Here is a 27,142-nt window from a genome sequence, read left to right on the forward strand (position 1 = left end):
AAAAATCCAAAAATTAGCTAGGCGTGGTGGCAGGCACCTGTAATCCCAGATGCTTGGGAGGCTGAGGCAGGAGAATCACTTGAGCCTGGGAGGTGGAGGTTGTAGTGAGCTAGGATCACGCCACTGCACTCTAGCCTGAGTGACAGAACAGACTCCGTCTTAAAAGAAAAAAAAAAACAACTTGCGGGGGCTGTAAATCGAGCACAACTGATGCAAAAGATAAAAACTGGCATTCTCAGAATCACCTTTGAAGGTGGAAGGAAGGGCGTTTGTGCATGACAAGAAGAGTGTACATTCATAAAAGGATTTTTACCTCCTTGGAAAACTCCTGATTGGTGATTGGCCAGTTGGTCATGCCTGGCTGCCCCAGCAAGTGGTGGCAGTCGGAGCACAGGAGAAAGCTGCAGAGGGGTGAGGAAGAAGCGCTGGAGAGGGTGCCTCCACCCTCTGTCTACCCCGGCCTGTCCCCAGCCCCAGGGCGCGTAGTTCTATGCCAGGTACTGGTCCCTCCCTCTCTCTGGATTGTACCAGGCAGCAGGTAGCGCACAAGCTCTGAAGTCAGGCTACCTGGGCCTAAACTCCGTCTCTGTTCCTTGCTAGCAGTGTGATTCTGGGCACATTCAAGTTACTTCATGCTTTGTGTCTCAATTTCCTCTGTGAAATGGGGATGGTAACAGGACTCTCGTCCCAGGACTGCTGTGTGGATTGAAGTGCCTGCCAGGGGATCTGTCTTTGCTGGGATCAAGGCGGATGCTCTGTTCCAGGTGAGGGAGTCTCCGGCTTTCTCCTACCTCTTATAGCCACTTTGCCTTTGAGCGTCAAATAGCAAGTGACTGAAAATCACCAAGCCAGTCAGAGAGTGGGGATGGGCCACAAAACCACAGTGGGGTGGGGGCTCTCCATGCCCTCGCCTTTGGAGTAGGGTCAGGGCATCCCCTCCTCCTCGGGTGCCCAGTTCCTTCCCCTGGATGTTTAGACAGCAGCCCTTCCTCGCCAGATGCAGTGACCCCTCCCAGCTACAAGCTACATGTGGAATCTGTGGCCCCAGCATCCCTTAGATTACCCGTGTTGCCTGACACAGACCAAGGGCCCAGCAGGAGAGGGGGGCGGCTGTCACTGGCCTAGGGACAGGGTTCCCGGTGGCATTTGCCAGCATCTGGTCAGACTGAGTCATGGGGCCCAAGCTCTCCCCGAGCTGGTTCTCCTTGGGCATAATGCCCTTCATTAACCCCTTCGTCTCCAGCCTCTATGGTCTCAATGTCTTCGAAGTTGTCGGAGGGCTCAGCTGCCACCCAGAGTCACTACCTCCTGATAAGCTCTTCAGCTGTCTTTACACCGATCCTTCGAAAACTTAGATGCCGTTGTCTTTCCCTCATTAAAGCTCTCTGAAGAGCATGAGCTTTTAAGTTTCTTTCCCCAAATCAACTGACTTTCTCATTGCTTCTGTGGAGGCTTTCTGTGGCAGAAAGGTGTGTTTATGGGGCAAGCTTAGAGAGCTCCTTTTCGCCGTGGTGGAAGTTCTTTAGTGGCTCTGCTCACGTGGTGGTGAGCGCTGGTGAGGATGGGGCGCATTTTCCGCTGGAATGGCTGTGCGAGGCTGCCACCTCGTGGCCAGCACCAGGCAGCGTGTACGGAGCTGCTGGGTGAAATAAACTCATTTAAAGGTCTCTAGCAAGGACCCTGCTCCCTCACTCTCTCACTGTGCGTATCATTCCAGCTCTGGGGCTTACTGCGTCTGTTGTGGCATCTCTCAGATCTGTACTTCGTCATCTCTTTGACTCCAGAGTCACTACCTTCCAATAAGCTCTTCTGCTGTCTCCAGACCAATCCTTTGAAAACGTAGATGCCATTCTTTCTCTCATTAAAGCTTTTTAATGGCTCCTTATTTTCCTGGTTCCGGCTCATGTCTCAGGAGGCTGCTGAGCCCGCTCCTCTGCCCCAGCCTGTCTGCGCACGGCTCTGCTCCCTTCCTCCGAATTTCATCTGGCTGACACCTGCTCATCCGAGAGTCTCCTCAGGTACCACCTCCTCCAGGGATCCCTCGATTAGATTAGCTTCCGTCTTCTCCATTCCTAGCTGACTTCTTTCATTATGCCTCAGATCCTTTTTTTGGAAGAAAAAGAAAGAAATGGAAGACAGACTGGCCAGAAGGGAGAGAGAGGAGGAGGGGAGGGCGTATCAGAGAATTAACCACACTGTGTTTTAACCGGACACTTTTCTTCCTCTCCCACAAGGCATCAGAGTAGAGACTGCCTTTCATCTCTCTATCCCGTGTGTAACAGCACAGTGTCTGGCAGATAACTGTTGCTTGCTAATTATTAGAAGGAAGAAAGGGAGGGAAAAGGGCAGTGACAGCTGCCCCCTCTCCCCACCAGGTCCTTGGTCTCTGTCAGGCAACGCGGGTAATCTGAAGGATGCTGGGGCCACAGAGTCCACATGTAGCTCGTAGCTGGGAGGGGTCACTGCATCTGGCGAGGCAAGGGCTGCTGTCTAAACATCCAGGGGAAGGAAGTGGGCACCCCAGGAGGAGAGGACACCCTGACCCCACTCCAAAGAATAAAAGCCAGCATCACCAAGCAGTCTTGCTAAGTGCGACGGATGTCCGAAAAGAACTATGCTCAGCTCAAGGGGCCATAGAGGAGCAGCGCTGCGTGCCGGTGCAGATGGTGGCAAACGCTCTCACCTGGATTGGCAACGCTTCTGCACCTCTTCTCTCTACCTCCGCAGCCACTGTCTCCCTCCAGCCCATCCTACCACCAAGTTAATCTTTCATGAAGCCTAGTTTCAGTCACATCATTTCCTTATCAAAACACTTCTCAGAAGCGTTCCAAATGCTTTAGCCGGGCAGTCCAGGGCCTCCACAGGAGGGCCCCACCCACCTAGTTTTCTGCCACTCTATGTGTTTCCTAAGTGCCATTCATAATTTTAGGATGAATTTAATTACTTACTTGAGAGTGTGGCAAAAGCACATCCTAAAGTTTCAGTTAAAAGGAGTTTGAACTGCTCTGAGTTGAAGGCACGTGCTGGTCACTGTGGGAGCCATGAAAGAAGGAATTGTTCTGTGCCCACAAGGAACTGATAGCCCAGCTGGGGAGAAGACAAAAATGCCCGAGACACTAAGGAACAAGGTAGAAAGGAACATGTCACCGTGCGCCATTATTCGCCAAATACGTGGCTCAAGAAGGGGTGGTGATTAAACCAGATAATGTCTATGAAAGCACCTCTGCCCCGTCAGACTCCCAGTTCCAGAGCAGTCCCACCGTCAGCCCCTTCCACGGGCCTGACTCCCACCTCCTGCATCGTAAGTACTTGGACTGTCCTGCAAATCCCTTCGTGATGAGGCCTGCTTCTCCTCCCTGCCTGGTGGGACCACACACCCCCTCAACCCTGGAACCCCAAGCTGCAGAGGTACTGGAGGGAATGCAGTGTGTTGCTCAGTATATATGTTTCTCGAAGCAGTCACTCCTCCCCATTTCCCTTTGGTGTTTAACCTGTTCTTCCTTGAAAATTCAGCTTTTCCTTTAAAATTCAGCCTGGAGCTCCCCAGTGAAGACTCCTCTGGCGCTGCAGGCGAAACTCGCCGCTTGCTGAGTCTCCGCTATCCCTTGTCGAATATGCGCTTGTGACATATACTGGAAGGCACTGGGCATGTGTTTTTCTGCTCTGTGTGACTGTGGACCTCTGCCACAGGGGCCGTGTCCTTTTCCTTTCCACGACTGATGAGGTACACACCTTGTCAGTGTCGGTCACGGACTGAAACTTAACCCATTAGAAGGACAGCAAAGCCAGTTGACTCTAAGTTATTAAGGTACAGGCTCTGTGAGTTCAGAAGAGACGTGTCAGAATCGGTCCAGGGAGGTTCCACAGAACAAGTAGGAATTCTTTGAACTGGAAGGTCAGAGCTTTGTACATGTGAAATAGATCAAACAATAAAAAGAATTCCAAGTGGAATAGCTCAGTGTCTGTGGCTCCTAACGGCCCTGCCATTCTCTGCACCAGCCAGTGGGAGGAGAAAGCCTGCAGAGTCGGGGCAGCGGAGGCAGACCATCTTAGCCTGAGCACAGGCTTTATCTAAGGAAGCGGAGCAAACGCTCTGAAGGTGGGTTGGACTTAGGTGGTGGAAAGGTTTCAAATGCACTCTGTTATCTTGTAGGTAGTGGCTGCATTTATTACTTTAGAAAACCATGGTGACTTCATCAAAGTGGTGTTTTAGAAAGACGATCCAGGGCCGTCTTTTCCCTTTGAGTGTGGGAGGCGCCCTGTGGCCCTGCCTTCATTTGCTGCGATGGTATTTCCAGTGATTTCCTCCCTGTGGCTTTGTGGCTTAATGGTGAACCGAGAGGCTTAGGATGCAGGTGCAAAGCCCCTCCACTCTTGAATGCCTCACCTCAAGGCGCTGGATCTTTCCTTCTGTAAGCAAAGGCTTTCCTTCTGGCACTGCCCTTGACCTGCTCGGAGCTGTTCTCTGATCCTTTGGGTCTCTCTGCCCTCGTGACTGGCAGTGACCTGCTAGGCAGCAACCCCCATGCAGCAGGTGATCCTCCAGAGCTGAGTCACCGCCCTGGGAACCATGCCCAGGTGAGGCCATCCCAGGCAGACCAGCACGGGGCGGGTGTGAGTAGCCTCTCTACCTGGTCCCTGGGTCTGGGAGGGCTCTTTCAGTGTGACAGAGAGAGAGCAAAGGAAACTCAGATTTTTGGCAAAACAGAAAAATGTTTTACCTATGATTATAGCCATGGGCCCTGGTCAGTCATTTGATTTCAGCACACCAAAATTATCCATTTTACAGATACCTTGAGACATGGAAAGGAAGGAAACTTTTCAATGATGTTTTAAGATGCTGTTTGACCTTATGAATTAAGAGCACTGAGAAGTAATATGACAGAGATCTAAGTCATTGATTGATAATATAGACAAGGAACAAGTGAAGTTCAGATTTTTTTTAATTTTTTTATGGGCACTGATGGATGTCTAAACAATTAGGATGCGTTCTGTTCATTGCCAGAGAAGAGAAAAATGTGTTGCTTTTGAAAGGACTTTTTTTTTTTAAAGTCTAGCTTATTCATTACACTAGTGAATAGCGATGATCTCAGTCTAGAAAGCAAGTTAACCATCATCTCTCTCCTTGCCTAGGAAAAGAAGCCTTTATCTAAGTAGCAAAAGATGGCTAAGGCTGACCACCCAGTCATTTTGGCTGATGAGGATTTTCCAAAAAAACAAAAAGCTCTCTACATTTTCACAGCTGAATAATAACTCTTGGGAAATACTACCAGCTTACTCAGTTATAATAAGGCCATGGAGAAGTCTGGTGACAGTTGATCAGTCCGTTGCCTGGATGCAAATGTTACACGTGGCTAACGATGCTGTCACCACTGGGAGCTTTCATAATCGGAGAAGATAGCATCATGTCTCTTGCTTTCTGAATATGGAATTTTTAACTTTTTTTTTTCCTGGACACATAGTCTCACACTGTCACCAAGGTTGGAGTGCAGTGGCGTAATCTCAGCTCACTGCAACCTCTGCCTCTTGGGTTCAAACGATTCTCTCACCTGAGTCTCCCAGGTTCAAACGATTCTCCTACCACCACGCCCAGCTAATTTTTGTATTTTTAGTAGAGATAGGGTTTCGCCATGTTGGCCAGGCTGGTCTCGAACTCCTGACCTCAGGCAATCCACCCACCTTGGCTTCTCAAAGTGTTGGTATTACAGGTGTGAGCCACCACACCCAGCTGGAATTTTTTAACTTTAAAAAAAAAAAAAAAGTTTCAGTGTTTGACTTTACCCATTATGTGCCCAGCTAACTCTATACCAATGAAAGGGCCTTAGGGAAAAAAAAAAAAAGGCTCTGTCATTTTCTTGGGCAGCTTTTCTTGAGCTCTGTGTGAGTATGCCTATGTCTGGGGCGGACACAGGACTCCGAGGTCCACTGAACTCTCCCACGTAGTTGCCAGATATGCTGTAAACTGTGACCTGAAGTTGGGGTTTACTGTTTTATTTTTCTGTTTATTTTGCATGAGTACTGTATGTATAAAAAAGTAACCACATTAAAATATGGATGGTCAGAGGGTTTCCTAGAACTACGCATGGTCAAAGGGCATCCTGGTTTTTCAGGTAAATTCTACTAGAAACCAGAGCCACATCCTAATTCCTGTATCCTGTATGATTTCAGATCAGTAGAAGCAGAATCAAAATGCATTTGGAGCTTAGAGGTCAATTGATTTGGAACCCATTCCAGTCCAAAGACTCTCTAGATTCATTGAATTTTGAAGTATCGTTTAGGGGAAAAGGACATTAAAGGCTGGTCGAGGGAGTTTTATTCTTTATAACCTGTGTGGGGCAGGAGAATTAACCTGCTTTTGGATAGAGGCTGAAAAAAGCCAGTTCTGGTGACCACACTAAAAAGATTAATGAGCATTTAGCGCCAAATTAAATACCGCCCGCCTTTATGAAAGTGGCATTCATAGTATAAAAGTGACAGCGTTAAACACTGAAGCCGTTAGAAGGAACTTGGGAAGTACTCAGGCACCGACGAGTTAAAAAGACAGAGAGAGACATCCAGTAAGTGAGTTCCCGCTGGGCACGGGTCTGTTTATCCTGCCTTTCTGAAGTCAGAGCCAACATTCTTAATGGTTTTGAATGATTCAGAATGTTTCTTTTCTAGCAGGGCCAATTTCCACACATGAGCTTATGACTAAAACCCCTTAGGTGAGGTCCAAAGCAGAAACCAGCCTCTCACTTAATGTCATATTTTAGAATCGTCTTATTTTAGAGCAAAAGGAAAACTATTAAATATAGCTTGCTTATTTCAGACATGAAGGGACGGAACCAGGGAGGCTTTGGTCGGCCAGAGGTCACAGGACTGGAGAGAGAGGCCAGCCTGAGCCTCTCTCTCTGGGTTCTGGGTCCAGCCGTCCTTCCCGTGCACCACCCAGCTCCTGTCCAGACCTCAGAAGGAGGTTCCAGCGTGGCCTCGGCCTCCCGCTGGAAGAGGCAGCTTGCCCTTTGAGATCATTTAGAAAATGACTTGGGTCAGAAAGGAGAACTTCGCTTTTACAAAATGAAACAAATCAGTTATTTGCCATAGACGGCTTTTTTTAAAACATCCTTTGCCAGTGTGTCGTGAATGTACTAGCTCTGGGACAGAAATAAGAATAATAGCAATTCTGTCTATATGCCAAAAGAAGAGACTTGATATACTTCTTTTTTTGGATAAGAATTAACTTATGCCACACTAGTTCTTAATAAAACAAACTGAATCCTGACCGCAGAAGAAAGAATTGAGCAATGTTCTAAGAACATGCTGTACTCTTTGGGGCACTGAATAAATGTAATATTTAGAAGATGCTCTCGAAGCTCACAAGTGCCTCTTGAGGAGTAAAGGGTGAGAAACGGCGGACAGAACTCGGACAGAGAAGCAAGGAGACCTTGGGAAGAGCCATCGACTCACCCCCTTTCCACTTGACTGAGGACTTCGGGGATCACAGACGCCATAGGAGAGAACCCATTTCCTCAAAGCCAGGAGGTGAACCAGCCCACCCCTGCTGTGCCCACCACACTACCGCCAGTAGGGATTTTCCTCTGGACCTGAGCCACTGTACCCGAGAGCCAGAAACTGACCATGTGTGGCATCCCCAGAAAAAGACATGGGCAGGTACTCAGCCCCGCCACACACCCACGCCGTGACTGCAGCTTCCCTCCCTTTATTTAGATGACAACAGCCTGAGCCAGGAGCGCAAATAATTTGTCTAAGGAGCAAAAGCAAATCAGTGAAATGGGATTTGCACTGAGATCTCTGCACCCAGGGAGCCCTCCTGTGGAGCAAATCCTGTTTCTTCCAGGTGGTGGTTAAGCAGCTGTCATTGATCAATTTTTTTTTTAATCGATTATTACGAAACAAGTTTTCCCCCAAAGAATGTTAACATGTCATAAATATTCAGTTAGGTAACTCCAGCATGACCTTTTAGGAGGAGCAGCCAACTTTTGGTCCCAGTAGCAGTAAGTGCCGTTTTCTCCCTCTTCAAGCCCGTGGAAACAATGTGGAGGAAAAATGATCATTTAGCTTCTAGCATGATTTTGGAGATAAATGACAGCCACCTCCCTGACCCCCGCCAACACCTGTATTGTCTTTTGTTTGTTTGTTTTTCGGTGAGACAGAGTCTTGTTCTATCACCCAGGCTGGAGTGCAGTGGCATGATCTTGGTTTGGCTATTTTTATATTCTTAGTAGAAACGGGGTTTCACCATGTTGGCCAGGCTGGTCTCGAACTCCTGACCTCAAGTGATCCACCCGTCTTGTCTTCCCAAAGTGCTAAGATTACAGGCGTGAGCCACTGTGCCCAGCCTTGTCTTTATTTTTAAAGTAGGCAATTTATTTTAATTGTGTGTGTATGTGTGTGTGTGTGAGAGAGAGAGAGAGAGAGAGACAGGGTCTTGCTCTGTTGCCCAACCTGGAGTGCAGTGGCACCATCAAGGCCCACTGCAGCCTCAACCTCCTCCTGGGTTCAAACAGTCCTCCTGCCTCAGCCTCCCAAATAGCTGGTACTGCGAATACTTGCCACCAGATCTAGCTACTTTTTAAGTTTATTGTAGAGACACGGGGTCTTGCTGTGTTGCCCAGGCTAGTCTCAAAATCATGGCCTCAAGCAATCCTCTTGCCTCGGCCTCCCAAAGTGCTGGGATTACAGGTGTGAGCCACCATGCCCATCCCAGTTTATTTTAAAAAGAGGGCAGGGGCCAGGCGCGGTGGCTCACGCCTATAATCCCAGCACTTTGGGAGGCCGAGGCGGGTGGATCGCTTGAGATAAGGAGTTCAAAACCAGCCTGTCCAACATGGTGAAACCCTGTCTTTACTTAAAACACAAAATTAGCTGGGCATAGTAGTGCATGCCTGTAATCCCAGCTACTCGGGAGGCTGAGGCAAGAGAATCACTTGAACCTGGGAGGCAGAGGTTGTAGTGAGCCAAGATCGTGCCACTGGACTTCAGCCTGGGCAATAAGAGCAAAACTCCATCTCGGGAAAAAAAAAAAAAAAAAGCCGGGCATGGTGGCTTACACCTGTAATCCCAGCACTTTGGGAGGCCAAGGTGGGTGGATCACAAGGTTAAGAGATAGAGACCATCCTGGCCAACATGGTGAAACCCCGTCTCTACTAAAAATACAAAAAAAATTAGCTGGATGTGGTGGCATGCGCCTGTAGTCCCAGCTACTCGGGAGGCTGCGGCAGGAGGATTGCTTCTTGAACCTGGGAGGTGGAGGTTGCAGTGAGCCGATACCGCACCACTGCACTCCAGCCTGGCAACAGGGCAAGACTCTGTCTCAAAAAAAAAAAAAAGCTACTGGTTGGGCACTGTGGCTCACACCTGTAATCCCAGTACTTTGGGAGACCAAGGCAAGTGGATCATCTGAGGTCAGGAGTTTGAGACCAGCCTGGCCAACATAGTGAAAACCCATCTCTACTAAAAATACAAAAGTTAGCTGGATGTGGTGGCACACATCTGTAGTCCCAGCTATTTGGGAGGCTGAGGCAGGAGGATCACTTGAATGCAGGAGGCAGAAGTTGCAGTGTGCTGAGATCAAGCCACTGCACTCCAGCTTGGGCAACAGAGCGAGACTCCATCTCAAAAAAAAAAGCTACTGAAGAGAGGGGTTTGGCTGTGTTAAGACCACCATGTGTCCATAATGGCCTTCTGAAATACTACTTTGTATTTTTTTCTTCTGTTTCTTTAAAAAAATCATAATCCAGCCAATACATCAAATTAAAGTTGTGGGTACAGTTTTCCTGACAGAAAATCATACAGTAAGCTGGGACAATGGAACAGAAAGCAGTGTGTGTTGTTTTCTTCTTACGATTTTTATGTTCATACCGGATGAGAATGTCTCCTAATCCTCCCCTTGCTCTTTTTCTTGGAATGGGTGCCTTATTTGTGGCTTCTTACCTGGAGGGAGCAGATTCAGGACAGAGGCTTTGCACGCTCCTAGGTCCCTCCTAAGTGAGCACCCCGCTTCCCCTGCGACTCCTGTTGGGCATGCTAGTTTTCCTGGGCACTTGGAGTTAGATGGAAACTGTCTTCCTTCTTGGCTGTGCATGTGAAAGTCGCCCCAGGGTTTCACCTGCAGTGTGAGTGTAATTTGCAGTCCCATGACACAATCATCTTCCTTTTGACTTCTACAGTTCGGGTCGGGGACGGGGACTCGTTTTGATCCACCAGGCATTTTAAGGGGACCATTTCATATGTTCACGGTCTCCAGCCAACACTGTATTCTAGACAAATGGGTACCTTTATGTCCCACTTATTAAGACATCCTGCAAAAGGGGCTCCCGGCCCCTGTGGGAAGCTTCAAAGGAACGGACCATATCCCATTTCTTTTTGCTCATACCTCGGTGGGAAACCTTATTCTGACCCCAAGGTCCAGTGCCATACTTGTGGGTCCCTCTATCCCCTAGAGTTCCCTCTATGCTAGTGTTTAGGCCGTGTAATAACAGTTAACTGTCCACAGGGCTACAGCTCACGCCGGCTTGTAAACTCCATGAAGAGAAATCCCCGGGTCTTGCACCGTCCTGTCTACAGCAGGGCTTCCGCGTTAGGTCTTAACTAACATCTTCTACTCTTCATAAAATTCATGCTTCTTCTCACCCTCTGCCATCCCTGATCGCAGCTAACTTTCACCCTGTGTGTGGGGGCGGGGGGATCTACACGTGGTCGCCACCCGGCACGCCCGCTGCCCTGTCATCTCAGATCCCTGGCAGTGGGACTTCCACCCTGGCTGTGCCCCATTCCCCACTGTCTTCACCCCTGTCACCTCTGGCGTGGCCTTACCGTCCCCTCCCTGGAGTTCTCCCTTTCTCCCCCTGCCCAGGCCCCTGGCCCCTCTGAAGCCTTTCCTGACCAAATAATCCATCAGCCTTCCCTGAGCTCATCCGGTCCCCAATGACGATTGTGCTCTCCAGCATCAGGACACGCCAGAGCACTTTCTCTGTCCCTGCATGCTGGACATTCTACAGTTAGGTCCTGGGGTCACATAGAGACATTCCACAGCCCTTCCTCCGGGATTCTCCAGCAGTGTACAGCACAGTGCTGGAGGCAGCTGGGGGATATAGACCCATGATTTTAAGAGATCTGTCTTGACCAGGAGCGTTGAGAAGCGGCCTGTGTCTCTGCAGCATTGCTGCTGGTTAGACCCTCCTCGGAAGAAGTGGCATGTCCCTCCTGCACACGGCTCACGGGGACCGGCACTTCCTGCGTTTGCCCCCACCACACCCCGTGGTTTCCTTTGGCACCGTCTGTCATTGTCTATATTTATGTTTTAAGCTTGAGTGGGACTAATCTCTTAAGTCTGCTCCGTGTCCTGGTAAATTGTAAACTTGGTGAATCGATGAGTAATCAATAGGCAGGAACGGTTGGAATTTCCTGGTCCCAGTTTCAGATCGTATCTGCCTTTCCCCAGACTCTTAACTTCTTGTTGGGACATCCCTTGGTCTGGCCTTTGCTTCCAGAGAAGCCCCCAGACCTACCCACAGCCTTGATTGATGATGCCTAATTTCATTTTAGTCTTTCACACCAGTTTTAACAATGTGATTGTATGGACCTTCTGGAAATTTTACCCAAAAATGTTAGCTATGCCATCCCCTCACAGGGAAATGTGGTAGGGTCGTGGGTGGGGGGTTCACCTGTTGAAAATCTGTGTATCATGTTTTATTTGAGTTAGCTGTGTTTTCACAACAACTCTGAAAGTTAACATTATTATTTCTACTTTGTAAATTTGAAAAAAAAAAAACAAAGCCTGAAAAGGATTAAATAGCTTGCCAAGGCTGTGTAACAAGTGGCAGAGGAGAAATTTGAATCTGAATCTTTATGATCTCAAAGCTTAAGCTGCTTGTCTTTCTATTCCCAATTCAAATGTGCTTTGAAATGGGAGATCACTTGATAGTACTTGGCTTTTAAAAGGCTGCATATAGGGCCGGGCGCGGTGGCTCACGCCTGTAATCCCAACACTTTAGGAGGCAGAGGCGGGTGGATCACGAGGTCAGGAGTTGGAGACCATCCTGGCCAACGTGGTGAAACCCCGTCTCTACCAAGAATACAAAAAGTAGCTGGGTGTGGTGGCACACGCCTGTAGTTCCAGCTACTCGGGAGACTGAGGCAGGAGAATCGCTTGAACCTGGGAGGCACATGTTGCAGTGAGCTGAGACCATGCCACTGCACTCCAGCCTGGTAACAGAGCAAGACTCTGTCTCCAAAACAAAAAAAGGCTGCATATAAGTACCTTCGCTCAAATATGCTGGAGCTCAGGAGGAGCGGCAAAGAAAGGAAAAGATACTGATTCAATGATTTGATTTTAAGCAGAGACTGACAGAGATAAGCTTCTAAGACCTTTCAGACTCCAGAGTGTGACTGCAGAGCACCTAAGATCTCACTTGACCCCCGACTTCCTGCCAGAGCCTCAGGAATCCCATTAGTGCAGCGTGCTCGCTGGCTGGGCTGCAACTCGCAGCTCTCCTCTGCGGTGGCAGGCTGGCTTCTGCCCCTAGACTGGAACTGCGAAGGGCTGCTATAGAAGGGACGGACATCCAGTGCTCACCAGGAGGCAGGGGTATTCTGGGAAGCTGAAACTGCGTTTATCAAGCTCAGGTCCTCATAACTGAGAAACTCTGTCACTAACCCATACGGTTTTCTTGACCAAGCCTTTCAGTGTTCTGGTTTCCCCACCTATAAATAATGTTCATACATCTAAATCCTAGGAGGCTGCAGGGACAGTGGCTAGAAAGCTCCCACATTCTCTAGAGGAGTGACAGAGAGGATGAAAGCAATTATTAGGTTTTATTACATGCTTTTGAAGGTTAATTGAAGGAGTTCCCAGCAGCTTAAACTAGCTACTTTTTCAAACACTGAAAGCTTCCAGAAAGCAGTAGACAAGTGTTCCTTACAATATGACGCAGACCTCGGTTACTGTTGAAAAGTGAAAGAGGGCCGGGCACGGTGGCTCACACCTGTAATCCCAACACTTTGGGAAGCCGAAGTGGGCAGATCACCTGAGGTCAGGAGGTCCAAGACAGCCTGGCCAACATGGTGAAACCCCGTCTCTACTAAAAACACAAAAATTAGCCGGGTGTAGTGGCATACGCCTAAAACTCCAGCTACTTGGGAGGCTGATGCTCAAGAATCGCTTGAACCCGGGAGGCGGAGATTGCAAAGAGCTGAGATCCTGCCACTGCACTCCAGCCTGGGTAACAAAGTGAGACTCTATCTCAAAAAAAAAAAAAAAAAAGAAGAAGAAAAATGAAAGAGCTCCTGTCTGACACTGGTTTCTATCCTCATTTGTATAATCAGATAATTTTGGAAACATGCTATTCTGATGGTGTTGAAATATTCCAGAATCCTGTGTGATTCAGTAGCTTCATGTTGGTTTGATTGTTATGTTTATCCCAGTACCTCTTCCTTCCCATCTGTACTTCTCAGCTTGATTTTTCAGATGTATTTTTCTGTTGTAGGAGAGTATCAAATGGCTTTTTGTGACCATTTCTTTTACTGGCCAAGCTCCTCTTGGATTTTAATCTCAACTCTCAAGAATCCTCCCAACATACTGTGTTCCTGTTTTGTTATCATCTTGAGAGCTTGGCTTAAAGAGACCACCTGCCAATCACAAATCATTGTCTTCACCATTCAGTTCCGATCCATGCATCTGGGCCACATCCTCCCATCTGGCCAGTAAGCACAGGGAATACTCTATGGCCTCAGCTGTGTTCAGGTTCCTCGGTGGAGCTGTAACCATTAACTTAGAAACTGCAACTGGTGGTAACTTGACAGGACAGAGCTTTCTTCATCAGACTGCTGAGTCATGCACCCTATTGCAAGGTAAAATGGGAGTGTTTGAGATGTAATCTCCTATAAGGACACCTCCTGGGAGCCACTATAAAGGCATTCCCAGCTTCCCTGGCAGGGCACATCAGGGGGATGACTGAAAGATTTATGTGAACAATCAGTCATCAGAAATGAAGACCTCTACGACCTAAGTATCTGTTAACACATTGCTTTTACACCTTCCTCTCTTGCGATGCAGCGAAAGATGCATTTTGTCTGTAAAGTTAGACAGGGTAGGAGAGAATGCAAGGCACTTTCCATTCTTCTCAATTGCCCTCCGCCTGATTCTGAAGCAGTCACAGACTGTCCTTGAAGACAGGCGCGGCCTGGACTGCTCCAGCACTAGGCTGCAGAATCAGTTGTGAAAACAGAAACCTTCTCCCATCTCCTGTGCAGGATCCTTGCCTGCCTTTCTTCTGTGATGGGATCTATAGGCTTAGACTGTGTTTCCTTTCCTAAGACATCTTGCTGAGCAAACCCTGCAGCTCTGCCTCATGTCAGCAGATGGTTTCCTTAGCAATGGCCACACCTCCCGTCTTCTCCAGCACGGAGAGCACCAGCATGAGAGGGCATGTGCTGCTCACTCTACAGGAGTTTTCCCAACCTGTGTGTCTTAAGCAGGAAAGAGAAGGTGCTTTCTGTTTCTCGTTTTTAAAAACGTATCTGTTGGTGAAACTGGTGGAGAAACATGCTTATGAGAAAACTACTTTTTCTTCTGCTGTCAATCTAGGAGATTTCCTAGGAGCTCATACTGTCATTTACATTCCAGGTGCTGATCTTCTGAACAAATGCCTCCTGAGGATTTCTGTGCCTGGAAAATAACTGTTAACAGATTGCTTTTACACCCTACGTAAGTAGAGGCTTCTGCTTATAAGTCAGTGTCAAGGGAGTTTTGTTTTATTTTGTCCCTGGATGATTCCTCAGTACATTTTTATTTTCTTTTTTGAAATAGGGATTTGCTCTGCTGCCCAGGCTGGAGTACAGTGGTGTGTCACAACTCACCGCAGCCTCAACCTCCCAGGCTCATGTGATCCTCCCACCTCAGCCTCCTGAGTAGCTGGAACCACAGGCGTGCACCACCACGCCTGGCTAATTTTTAAAAAATTTTTTTGTAGAGACAGTCTCTCCCTGTTTTGTCCTGGTTTCAAACTCTTGGGCCAAGTGATTCTCTGCCTCAGCCTCTCAAAATGCTGGGATTACAGGTGTAAGCCACCATGCCTGACAAGCCTGATACATTTTTTTTAAATGTTTGTTAGTATTAGATCTCAACTGTTAACCACCCAACTCCCAGGTTACTGTTGGGAAGAGTCTATAACATGAACTCCTGCTTAAAATCAAGGGTACAGATCCCATAGTCAGGTCTTAGAATAGGAAGAGGAGAAGGCAGCTGAGAATACTCAGTATTATGTATTTCAAATTCAGTTGGGGATGCCATTTGTAAGTCCAAGGTTTCTCTTCTGATTTTAGTGTTAGTGAGATGGCTTTGCAGTCACTCTAGAATGTGTCAGTGTATGGCAAAGCATGTGACAGCAAGATCTCTGCACCCTCTCCATTTACCAGCTGCGCCAATCTCTTAGTCACATCCCTGTTATAATGTGCTCATGGAAAACTAATGTATTACTTTTATTATCATAGCTGCCATTTACTGAATATTTATGTTGTGCTAACACTGGTTCAAATAGCTTCATCATATTTACCTGATTTAATCCTCACAACAACCATGTGTGCGAGGTCCAGTTATTACCCTCATTTTACAAATGAGGAGACTGAGCACAGAGAGTTAGTGATTTGCCCAGGGTCGTGTGAGGAGCTGGTGGCAGAGCTGGGCATTCTGGCTCTGGAGTCCGCATTTGCCCACCTCCCCATACAGTGTCATACAAACAGGAAACTTGAGAAGTCAAACTGCAGGGCTACATTTTGGAGACAGTATTTCGACACTGTCATAATCTCAAGCATGATCTGTGCTTTTTGACTTGAACTTCTTTAAGGTTAGTAGGAAAACGAGGTTTTAGAGAAGACGAGACTGGCTTAAGATCACACTGTATGTCAGAAGTGTGGCGGAGGGTCCAGGTCTTCTGACCACTCGGTACAAACCAAATTGTGCTAATTTCCAATTTTTCTCCTTCTCTCGGTGACTTGTTTGGTGCTACTTCTACTCAGGACCAAAGCTGGCTTTAATGGTTTACTCATGTGCTTAGTGATGAAATCCTGAAGGGGCCAGTGAGTGATTAGAGGTCCATGTGAAGATGCCCTGAATGGTATAGATAAGGACCGGGCAGTAAAGAGCGCCAGCTGAATGCCTGGGCTGGGAATCAGGCATGTTGGAGTTTGAGTCCCGGCCTGCCATTCCAGCTCTGTGACCAAGAGCAAGTCACGTACTCTTTCAAAATGTCTAAACCCCCTCTTCTGAAAGACAAAGATGCCACCACCAGCCATGTTAGTGGTTGTGAATGCCAAGAAAGTGCGTGTGAAGCAAATGTCACAGTGGAGTAAGTGTTCCAAAAATGGAGGCTGTGGTGATTTCAGAGTTCCCTTCCCATCACTTTTCAGTTCATTCTGGCCTTCTCCCTCGAAAGCACTCCAGTGTTCTGATCCAGCTGATAAAACACCAAACATTCACATAGTGCTTTAAAAGTGACCCACTGTTGGCCGGGTGTGGAGGCTCATGCCTATAATCCCAGCACTTTGGGAGGCCAAGGCGGGCGGATCACCCAGCCTAGCCAACATGGTGAAACCCCATCTCTACTAAAAATACAAAAAATTAGCCGGGCGTGGTGGTCGGCGCCTGTAATCCCAGCTACTCGGGAGGCTGAGGCCTGAGGCAGGAGAATCGCTTGAAACCAGGAGGCAGAGATTGCAGTGAGCCAGGATCACGTCACTGCACTCCAGCCTGGGCAACAAGAGCGAAACTCTGTCTCAAAAAAAAAAAAAAAAAAAAGTGACCCACTGTTTTTATAGACTGCATTCCATATGACCCTAACAACCACTGCAGTGTAGAAATTCGCATCTCCCCTCTCCAGATAAGGATACCAAAGCTCAGAAAAATTAAATGATTTGCCCAGGATCACATAGCTAGTAAGCAGCCCAGCCAGATCCTGCATTAACCTGTTCATCCACTTCCTCTAAGAAAACATCCACTCAAAGCACACAGGACAACAGCGCAGGACTTAGAGCGGTGTGGGCCCCTCGTCAGGGCCGTACCAGTTGTCCCCATAGTCCGGCCTGAATACTCAGGTTAGGAATTTTTGTGTCCAATGTCCCAACATTTTGAACCTACATCTTCAAGAAGTGTCCTGCTCAGATGCAGTCCTCCTTGTGAAATCCGTAAGCCCCAAGGGAAGTTACTTGAATCCAGTTTGCTCATGCAAGAACAGACTGGCATTTCACATCCAGGAAAACAATGGACTTGTACTGCAGCTTTTGCCATGCAAGGGGTTCCCGGTGTGGTTTATTAATTCACATCTCAGGCTCCAGCTTCACTATCAGATTTGGAAGGAAAAAAATGACAAAGCTAGCCGAGAAACAGCCTAAGCATGACGGCACAGACCAGGTTTTGAAATGGAGACACATTCTCATGGGCTAAGAGACACTGAGAAAGGATTTTGTTCTTGAAAGATGATTGTTTTAATCCTGGAGATGGAGAGTTTTGACACTTTTAAGTGTGTGTTCTGTGTGTAAGAAAGAGTCATTACGGGTTTTTTTCTTTCAGATCTTGCCATGCCTTAAAATTGCTGATGATTAAAATAGAACATCCTGAGTTACAGAAATTCAGCCCTACTGTATCCTGGCCTAAAAATACAGAACAATCAAGTTGATTGTTGGAAAGAGGCGAGGGAGGATTGGAAACATGCTAATATTTACTGAGTGAAATCTTCCCTTCTCAGTGGAGTTGCCTTTGCAGCTGAATGTCACTGAAAGACTCAACAAAATAAGTGGATCCCACTTGCCCTCACTCTTTTCTATGCATGCCCTGGAAAGAGAATGAATGAGCTCTTTTTAATTAATCAGCTGGTTTTCTTCCATCTCCTTACTAGTGAGCCATGGGGGCGTTTTGCTGTTAACTGGGTAGCCAGTCTCTTCATGCAGACTTATTTTCAGGAAACTAGCCTCTTGCTTTATGTGAAAACAGGGACCCAACTCAAGATGCCTATCACGGTGTGTTCTGTTATGTAACAGCTGCATCTGTTGTCCAGCCTAAATACTCACGTTGGGATTGTCGTGTCCTGAGAGGTCTCTTAACATTTCGAAGCTACATTCTTTTTTTTTTTTTGAGACGGAGTTTTGCTCTTGTTGCCCAGGCTGGAGTGTAATGGCGCGATCTCGGCTCACCGCAACCTCCGCCTCCTGGGTTCAAGCAATTCTCCTGCCTCAGCCTCCTGAGTAGCTGGGATTACAGGCACGTGCCACCATGCCCAGCTAATTTTTTGTATTTTTAGTAGAGACGGGGCTTCACCATGTTGACCAGGATGGTCTCGATCTCTTGACCTCATGATCCACCCGCCTCAGCCTCCTAAAGTGCTAGGATTACATCGAAGCTACATTCTTAAAGAAGTGTCATGCTCAGAGAGAGTTCTCCTTGTGAAATCCTCAAGCCCCAGGGGAAGTGACCTTAAGCCAGTTTGCTCTTGCAAGAACAGACTGGCATTTCATGTCACAGAAAACAATGGACTGCTACTACTCAGCTTTTGCCACACAGGAGTACCTGGTGTGGTCACTACCTGCCAACTGAGTACCCCACTGTCTCCCCAAGGACATAAAAGCAACGTGGAAAGGTATTCCAAATGGCCTCATCAAACTGCTAAAATGAAGACCCATAGATGCAAAATATTATATCTTACCTTTATTCTTCTGCTGATTTTTTTTTTGAGACAGAGTCTCACTCTGTTACTGGGGCTGGAGTCCAGTAGTGTGATCTTGGCTCACTGCAACCTCTGCCATCCAGTTCAAGCAATTCTCCTGCCTCAGCCTCCCGAGTGGCTGCAATTACAGGCGCGCACCACCACACCCAGCTAATTTTTGTATTTTTAGTCAAGACGGGGTTTCACCTTCTTGGCCAGGCTGGTCTTGAACTCCTGACCTCATGATCCACCCACCTCGGCTTCGCCACTGCACCAGGCCTTTTTTTTTTTTTTTGCAACAGGAATTCAGTTGTACAATCTTGCCTTACTGCATCCTCTGCCTCGCAGGTTCAAGTGATTCTTCTGCCTCCGCCTCCTGAATAGCTGGGATTACAGGCATATGCCACTATGTCCAGCTTTTGTTTGTTTTTTGGATTTTTTTTAGTAGAAATGGGGTTTCACCATGTTGGCCAGGCTGGTCTTGAACTCCTGACTTCAAGTGATCCACCCACCTCAGCCTCCCAAAATGCTGGGATTACAGGTGTGAGCCACCACACTCAGCCTTCTGTTCAATTTTTGAGAAGCACACATAAAGACAATCTAAAAAACACTTAGCATATTTGTTTGTCCCTGCTAAGGGCATGGTTGAATATACAGTATGTGTGAGTATTTGGTGTATGAGATATACATGATCTTATCAGACATAAGAAAGAAATTCATTCTTCAGGAAAGATTTTCCCCATAACTGAAGTGTCAATTATTTGAAAAAAACTTCTAGGCAGTAGGCAAATACTGTGACTAGGTATTTATCAAAAATAAGCCGACTTTGGAGGATTGTAACTGATGAAAATAATCTGGCTGCTTCTTGTTTATGTCAGTCACTGACACTGGGAATTACACTAGCATATACAGAAGGATGCAGGGGGTCCCTAAAGGAAAAACAGTTAGTGAAACCATTATTTGAGAGTTGCAGTGATTCTTCTGAACTGGCACTTTTCCCAGTTTCGGTGCTTAAATTTACTATCCACTTGAAATATATCACTGCCTGTCACTTCACCAAGTATGTGCCTTTCATTGCAGTCAACAAGCTATTTACATCTTTGATGAAATGACTGTCACACATCTCCATAGCCCTGGTGTTCTAGTCCCTTATTCACAGAGATTTTTTTTTTTTTTTAATTAGCCTAGCAGCAATAGGTATGTGCCTGGATGCTTCTCCATGTTAAAGGATGAGTTTGTGCTGGGATCTCCTCATGAAGAAATAACTGGCCAAGCCCATGAGGAACAAGAATGTTATGTTAATCAGCCCCAAGGTAAACAGCCTGCAGTGCACCTCCTGACAGATTAGCACTGAACTCACTTGAAATCATTAACCCCAGGCACATGGTAATTAGATGTTCTCTTTTTTGTTTGTTTAGAGACGGAATCTCGCACTGCTGTCCAGGCTGGATGGAGTGCAGTGCTGTGATTTTGGCTCACTGCAACCTCCACCTCCCAAGTTCAAGTGGTTCTCCTGCCTCAGCCTTCCAAGTAGCTGAGATTACAGGAGCCTGCCACCATGCCGAGCTAATTTTTTGTATTTTTAGTAGAGATGGGGTTTCACCATGTTGGCCAGGCTGGTCTCAAACTCCTGACTTCATGATTCAAGGTCAATCATAAGTTCGAGGCCACCTCGGTCTCCCAAAGTGCTGAGATTACAAGCGTGAGCCACCACACCCACCTGGATGTTCTTCTAATACCCATAGCCAGACTGTAAAATGAGGATGATATATGAGGAAAGTCAGAAGGATAAACTCAAGTTCAGTTCATTTATTTAAGCCAAGGGAACAGACTAAGTAAATGGTATAGCCAGGATTAGAACCTATTTTTTATAAGGTATTATGTCATGATGAAACAAACCAAAGAAAAGGTTAGGTAGTGTTTTAACGCTAAAAGAGACCAGAGAGTCTTAGTGAATCAACCTTGATGAGATCTGGATTTGAAAAAACTATAAAAGACATTTTGCTTGGAGAAAGTGGAAGAAGTTGGAGATGGACTGGATATTTGAGGGTACTAAAGAATTGTTGATTTTCTCAGGTATGGAAAGATTTTGTGGTTATGTATAAGACTGTCTTCATTTATAGAATGGCCTCATTTGACATTTTGAAGGAGTTAGCACTGTATGAGTGGTTGTCAATTTACTTTGAAACAATAAAGCAAAAAATATATGTGTATATTACATATAGATAATATAACTAAAGCACAACATGGCAAAAAGGAATAGTTATTGAATTTAGGTAGTATGAATTTGGGAATTCATTTTATTGTCATTCAAATTTAATGTATACATTTTTTTTTCCCCTGAGACAGAGTCTTGCACCATCACCCAGGCTGGAGTGCAGTGGCGCAATCTCGGCTTACTGCAACCTCTACTTTCCGGATTCAAGCAATTCTCCTGCCTCAGCCTGCCAAGTAGCTGGGATTACAGGCGCTTGCCACTGTGCCCGTCTAATTTTTTGTATCTTTAATAGAGACAGGGTTTCACCATGCTGGCCAGGCTGGTCTTGAACTCCTGACCTCGTGATCTGCCCACCTCGGCCTCCGCTAGGATTACAAGTGTGAGCCACTGCACCCCGCCAAAAAATTTTTATAGCAATTTATAAAACAGTGGACACCCCTTTAGTTAGGTGGCCTGTGTACATGAAGGATCTTCTTGGATGCCTAGAACAGTTGCAAAAAATAATTTGTCAAGGAGAACTAAGAGTATAAAACCTTACCTTTGGAGTAGAAGGAAGGAGAGTCTTAAGTAAAGCTCACAAAAACCCCTAACTCACATGCAGTCTAAGGAATGCATTCTGGAAGTGGCATTAGCATCTCCTTAGTGCCATTATGTGACTTGGCCCCTGAGCTAGTCTATTTCTTCTCTAGACCCCAAAATCTCAGTAATCCTTTGGATCAAACAGAGTTTTCTCCAGGTGAAAGTAATAAGTTTTTCTTCAGCTTCTGCTGAGCACTTGCTTGCTTTGTACGATGGACAGTTCTCCAGCACCACCGCAGGTCGTCCTCCGCCTGCCTGGGTACTTGATCATGGGATGCCTCTGGCTTCTCCTGCCTTTACCCAAGCAAAGGATTTTCCTTGTCATCCCGCCCAGAAGTGATGGGGTGACATGTGCCCTTACCTCTAAATGATGAAGCTGAACCTTTGTCTGGGCAACTTAAGAATAAGGGGAGCCGGGCGCAGTGGCTCACGCCTGTAATCTCAGCACTTTGGGGGGCCGAGGTGGCCGGAATCACCTAAGGTCAGGAGTTTGAGACCAGCCTGACCAACGTGGAGGAACCCCGTCTCTACTGAAAATACAAAATTAGCCGGGTGTGGAGGCACATGCCTGTAATTCCAGCTACTTGGAAGGCTGAGGCCGGAGAATCACTTGAACCCGGGAGGTGGAGGTTGTGGTGAGCCCAGATCTCATCATTGCACTCCAGCCTAGGCAACAAAAGCAAAAACTCCATCTCAAAAAAAAAATAAAATAAGGGGAGTCCCTGGCATGCTACCCTATCAGTAACAAATTAGGTGACATCAGTCTATCTGAGATTTGCCAAAGCTCTGTTTAGACCACTAACTCACTCACAACTAGGTTTCACCTTTTCCTTTCTAGATTGTCTTGGGTTTATTGTAAGAGAGGATTCTGAAGAAAAAATAGACTATAAAGCTTCTTCAGGAAGCTGGTTTCATATGGTGGTTTAGATTTAAATAGTGATTGTCTAGCACCATTTGAAATCAGTGTTCTTGGGGGAGACCAGCTGCGCTGCACTGCCAACAGCAAAAGGAATGAATGGGACAGCTCTGAAGTGTTTGAGAGCAAAAGCAGGACGGCTGTGAGAACGTGCCTCCCATGTGGCTGACCCGTTCCTCACCCCTGCCAACAGTGGTGGCATATATCGCGAATGGCAGTCAGGTCTCCACATGAGCGGATCCAACCAACTGTGATAGAAAGTTTTCCAAAATAAGTTGCGTCTGTACTGAACATGTACAGACTTACTTCTCGTCATTATTCTCTAACAATACAGTATAACAATTATTTGCATAGCATTTGCATTGCATTGGGTATTACAAGTAATTTAGAGATGATATAAAGTATACAGGAGGATGTGTGTAGCTTGTATGCAAATACGACACCATTTTCTATCAGAGACTTGAGCATCTGTGGATTTTGGTATCCAAGGGGCTTTCTGGAACCAATCCCTTAAGGATACCAAGGGATGAGGGTAATTGTACAGGATGTCTCATTATTGGCATTTTATGTTTGTTTGTGGAATAAACCGACAGCACTTAATGGATAGTAACAGACTGGGTTAAAGGGCCAAATGTATGCTGGATTTAGTAAGGTTTGGGCCCTCTCAACCCTCACGTCCTCCTGTGACCCCTTAGAGGATGACTGATTTCTTTTGGTGTTCAGAGTCAATATAATTTTCTAGCACCATCTGAAATCGGTTATAATGATTGGGGAAGAGCACCACGACGCTGACTGATGAGAGGAAATGTATTGGTGACCCTTGGGGCCACAGATAAGTACTAACAAAACAAATGCAAAGCAATAATGAAAAGGTGGTTTTTCTTCTTCCAGTTTCTAAGCTGAGTTTCACTGACCTGAATTGCATGTGGTATAATGCTAACAAATGGTTATGCTTTATAGAAATTCCACAGAATTGGTGGGGGTTTTGTTTCGGTGACGGATACCTAGAAACACTCCTTGGGAAAATCGATGACAGCCTTAGATGATGGGAAAGGAGCAGCGAGGGAGTCGATTCTGTTGTTGCCAAGAAGCTGCACCCACTGTCTCTGAACTCTCTTGCCAGGCTGAGGAGCTCCCTCCATGGTTAAACAGGTCATTTTCTTACATAAGGAAAAATGGTCCAGAGAAACTGGGTTTCTATGGCTGAGAGAGAACTGTGCTAATCTGTCAGTTCAGTTTAGAGGGCAAAGCGAAGAAAGCAGGTTCTACTTGAACTAGGATCCTAGAATATACCTTTGCTATGGTTTGGATGTTTGTCCTCTCCAATCTCATGTTGAAGTATGATCCCCAGTACTGGAGGTGGGGCCTGGTGGGGGGTGTTTGAGCCATGGAGTGGATCCCTCATGAATGGCTTGTGCTGTCCTCACTACTGAGTTCCTGCTCAGTTAGAGGGAGCTGATTGTTTAAAAGAGCTGAGGGCCGGATGCGGTGCCTCCTGCCTGTATCCCAGCACTTTAGGAGGCTAAGGCGGGAGGATTGCCTGATGTCAGAAGTTTGAGACCAGCCTGGCCAACATGGTGAAACCCTGTCTACTAAAAATACAAAAAAAAAAAATTAGCCAGGCATTGTAGCAGGTGCCTGTAATCCCAGCTACTCGGGAGGCTGAGGCTAGAGAATTGCTTGAACCCAGGAGGTGGAGGTTGCAGTGAGCCGAGATGGCGCTACTGCACTCCAGCCTGGGGGACAAGAGTGAGACTCCACAAGAGCTGGCACCTCCTTCCTTTCTCTCGCTGTTTCTTGCTCCCTCTCTCACCATGTGACACCCGTTTCCCTCCCCGCCTTCCACCATGAATAAAACGTCCCGAGAGCTCACCAGGAGCTGAGCTGATGCCGGTGCCATGCTTGTACGACCTGCAGAGCCGGGAGCCAAATAAACCTCTTTCCTATATAAATTACCCCATCTCGGGTATCTCTTTATAGCAGCACAAAACGGACTGACACAACCTCACTAGAAGTGAAGTCATTAGCCTGAAAACAGTACTGAGTTTTCTAGGTCCACTAGGAGGCATTAAAAAAAAGGGCTTAGGAATGAGCCATCTCAGCCGCTCCTCCTCCCAGGGCCCCTGAGTGCAGCTCCCAACAGAGGTACTGTGCAGACCTGCCGCCTGCTGCCTCCTCGTGGTATCCTGGAGAACAGCAGGGGCACCTGGTGGAATTCAGGCCTTGTCCTTGTTTTCTTTCTGGCCTGGAAAAGCCACCGGCCTCATGATCAAGAGATACTATCCATCTACCCTTCTTAAGCTTTCCCCACCTCTCACACTGCCTCCCTCCTTTTCCCTCCTGCCTGTTACTTGTCTGGAAAAGGCGCTTTCTCCTCGGGGCTAAGACATGCAGTCTGTAGCCAAAACATTCTACCAGCAAATCCAACAAGAATCAGGATCATCCCGCCACATCTTTTTCTGTCCTATGGTTGTTATTTTCCCAAAACTGTCTTTTGCCTTCTTACGTATCTGCTGTTTTCTGAGTAATCTTATTTACTCCCCTGGTTCCAAATACATCCCTGTGTGTTCAGTTCCCTCTAACTGGGCTCTAGTCTGGGATATTTTTTGAGACCTCTTGCTTTTTATATTTTTAGTGGCTTCTAAATAAAGGTAATAGTTTAGCCTGCTCTTCTAAACTTACCTCAGTTTAACCCATTTACACCTGAGGTTGCAATTTTTTGAATTTTTGCCGCCTTGGCAATGACCTTGAACAGTAGGACATAAATAATGGAACACTAGGCATGTAGCCAAAGCCATCCACATTGTCCTCTCCCCAAAGCCAGCTCTCCCTGCTCTGCCCCATGGTGAAAGCTGTCAATACCTTAGGTCTGTGGCCTCTTCCTCCCCGCTCACCCACATCCACACTCAGCACAACTTGCTGCTCTTCTCTCCCAGTTATCTCTTTAGAATCCACCCCTTTCTCTGCTCCTCCTAGATGGCTTTCTGGGCCCACCCCTCACCATGAGTCTAGCTTTGCTGCAGCCACCAGTTAACCTTTGTAAAATACACACGTGAGCTGGGTGCTATGGCTGGTGCCTTTAATCCCAGCTACTCGGGAGGCTGAGGCAGGAGGCTGCTTGAGCCTAAGAGGTTGGCTGAGGCTGCAGTGAGCCATGATTGTATCACTGCACTCCAGCTTGGACGTCTTTAAAAAAAATTGTTTAACTATATGACCTTGCTCTTTGTCCCTCACTTTTAGCTGAACTCTTTTAAGTGTCCCAACCAGGTACCAGACCCTTCATGACCCCACGCCTGCCTATATCACCACCTCCTGGCTGTGCTTCCCGGGGTCTGCTTTCTGTGCTCACCCAGCTGCTTGCTGTCAACACTCAGGTACCTTGGCATTTCTCAGCCTGTGTCTGTGCTGTTTACTCTGCCCACATCTCCCCTCTCCTCATCCTTATCATCATCTAGGGACCTCCAGTCCCCAGGGACCATCATCAGCCAGGGACCTCCAGCCTGCAGCTCCTGGCTCAGGTGTAAACTTGTCTAGTAAGCCTTTCTCTGCCTTCCACATCAAGGCTTAGAGCCCTGGCAAGGGCTTTCTTCTCTGTGCCCCTTCAGAGCTTGACAGCACTTCCTGCATTACACTCTGATGAGTGATTACCTACTAGGCTTCTCTGCAAGGCTGGAAGATCCTTGCTTCTGGGAGGAACGGTAGACAAGAGCAAGACGTGCTGTGTACACTCCATTCTTAGGTTCCATGTGAGCTATCCTTGTGTAGGTGTCTGTGGCAAATCTTCCTTCTAGGCTGCAGCCTCCACTTTTCATAATTTCTCTCCATTTTCATTTGCTATGCGCATGAAGAATAAAAACTTCCAATGATGACCAAAATCAAAGAAAATAACCCTGCTTCAAAGAACATATCTAAGACCGTAAATATGATTTTGATGTATCTTCCATTACGGACTACCCATGTGGTTTTTTTCCTTCTATATGCATAAATAGGAATTAATAGGTTAGAGAGCCATGAAAAGCAGAATAATTAAGGATTGTTGCCCTCATTTCATAGAAGAGCAAACAAAAACAGATGTGCCTTAGCCAAAAAGGGCAGTAAATTTATGCTAAGCAGACTGAACTCCCATTAAAAGTAATCAGTCAAACACGTGATCACCCCGCATCCCTCCCAATAGCTCTGAAGGGTAGGTAGTAAATCATCCCAGCTTATACATGAGGAAACAGATGCACAGAAAAGTCAAGTAAGTTGCCAGTAATGCCACAGCTATTCAGCATGAGAGTCTGAATTATGAATCAGGTGCTGGTGGTAGTAATGATGATAATAGCAGCTTATCCTCATCATTGAGCTCTTATTTTGTGCTAGACACTTGCTAAGCATTTTATATGAATTAGCTCCTTTAATCTGACTTTCAAAACAGCCCTTTGAGGTAATTTATTATCATCATTCTCATTTTGCTGATGAAGAAACAGAAGAATTAAAATTCCTTTATATTTCTCTCCTAGTTTTCTCTATTGTTCATATCTTGTAAAACCATGGTTTTTGGTTTTTTGAGACAGGGTCTCACTCTCTCACCCAGGCTGGAGTGTAGTGGTGATCAGAGCTCACTGCAGCCTTGAACTCCTGGCTCAAGGGATCCTACTACCTCAGCTTTCCAAGTAGCCGGGTTCATAGCATGTACCACCACATGTGGCTAATTAAAAAATATATATATATATATATATGTGTGTATATATA

General features: G+C 46.7%; 1 long non-coding RNA gene across 2 annotated transcripts in view; it reads left to right on the forward strand.

Moving 5' to 3' along the window:
* LOC105732014 (uncharacterized) overlaps positions 1–27,142 on the forward strand; it is a 239,360-nt gene that overhangs the window by 207,121 nt on the left and 5,097 nt on the right. Inside the window, exons 6-7 of one of the 2 annotated variants that reach the window (XR_010341611.1) lie at positions 14,627–14,707; positions 17,567–18,079. This is a non-coding gene — a long non-coding RNA (uncharacterized LOC105732014). Of the gene's footprint in view, positions 1–14,626; positions 14,708–17,566; positions 18,080–27,142 lie in introns of those variants that run through there. The other variant, XR_010341610.1, reaches the window with a different exon arrangement.

This window comes from Aotus nancymaae, unplaced genomic scaffold, assembly GCF_030222135.1.
Source record: "Aotus nancymaae isolate 86718 unplaced genomic scaffold, 86718_ANA_hifiasm-v0.15.2.pri h1tg000002l, whole genome shotgun sequence".
Lineage (NCBI taxonomy): Eukaryota > Metazoa > Chordata > Mammalia > Primates > Aotidae > Aotus > Aotus nancymaae.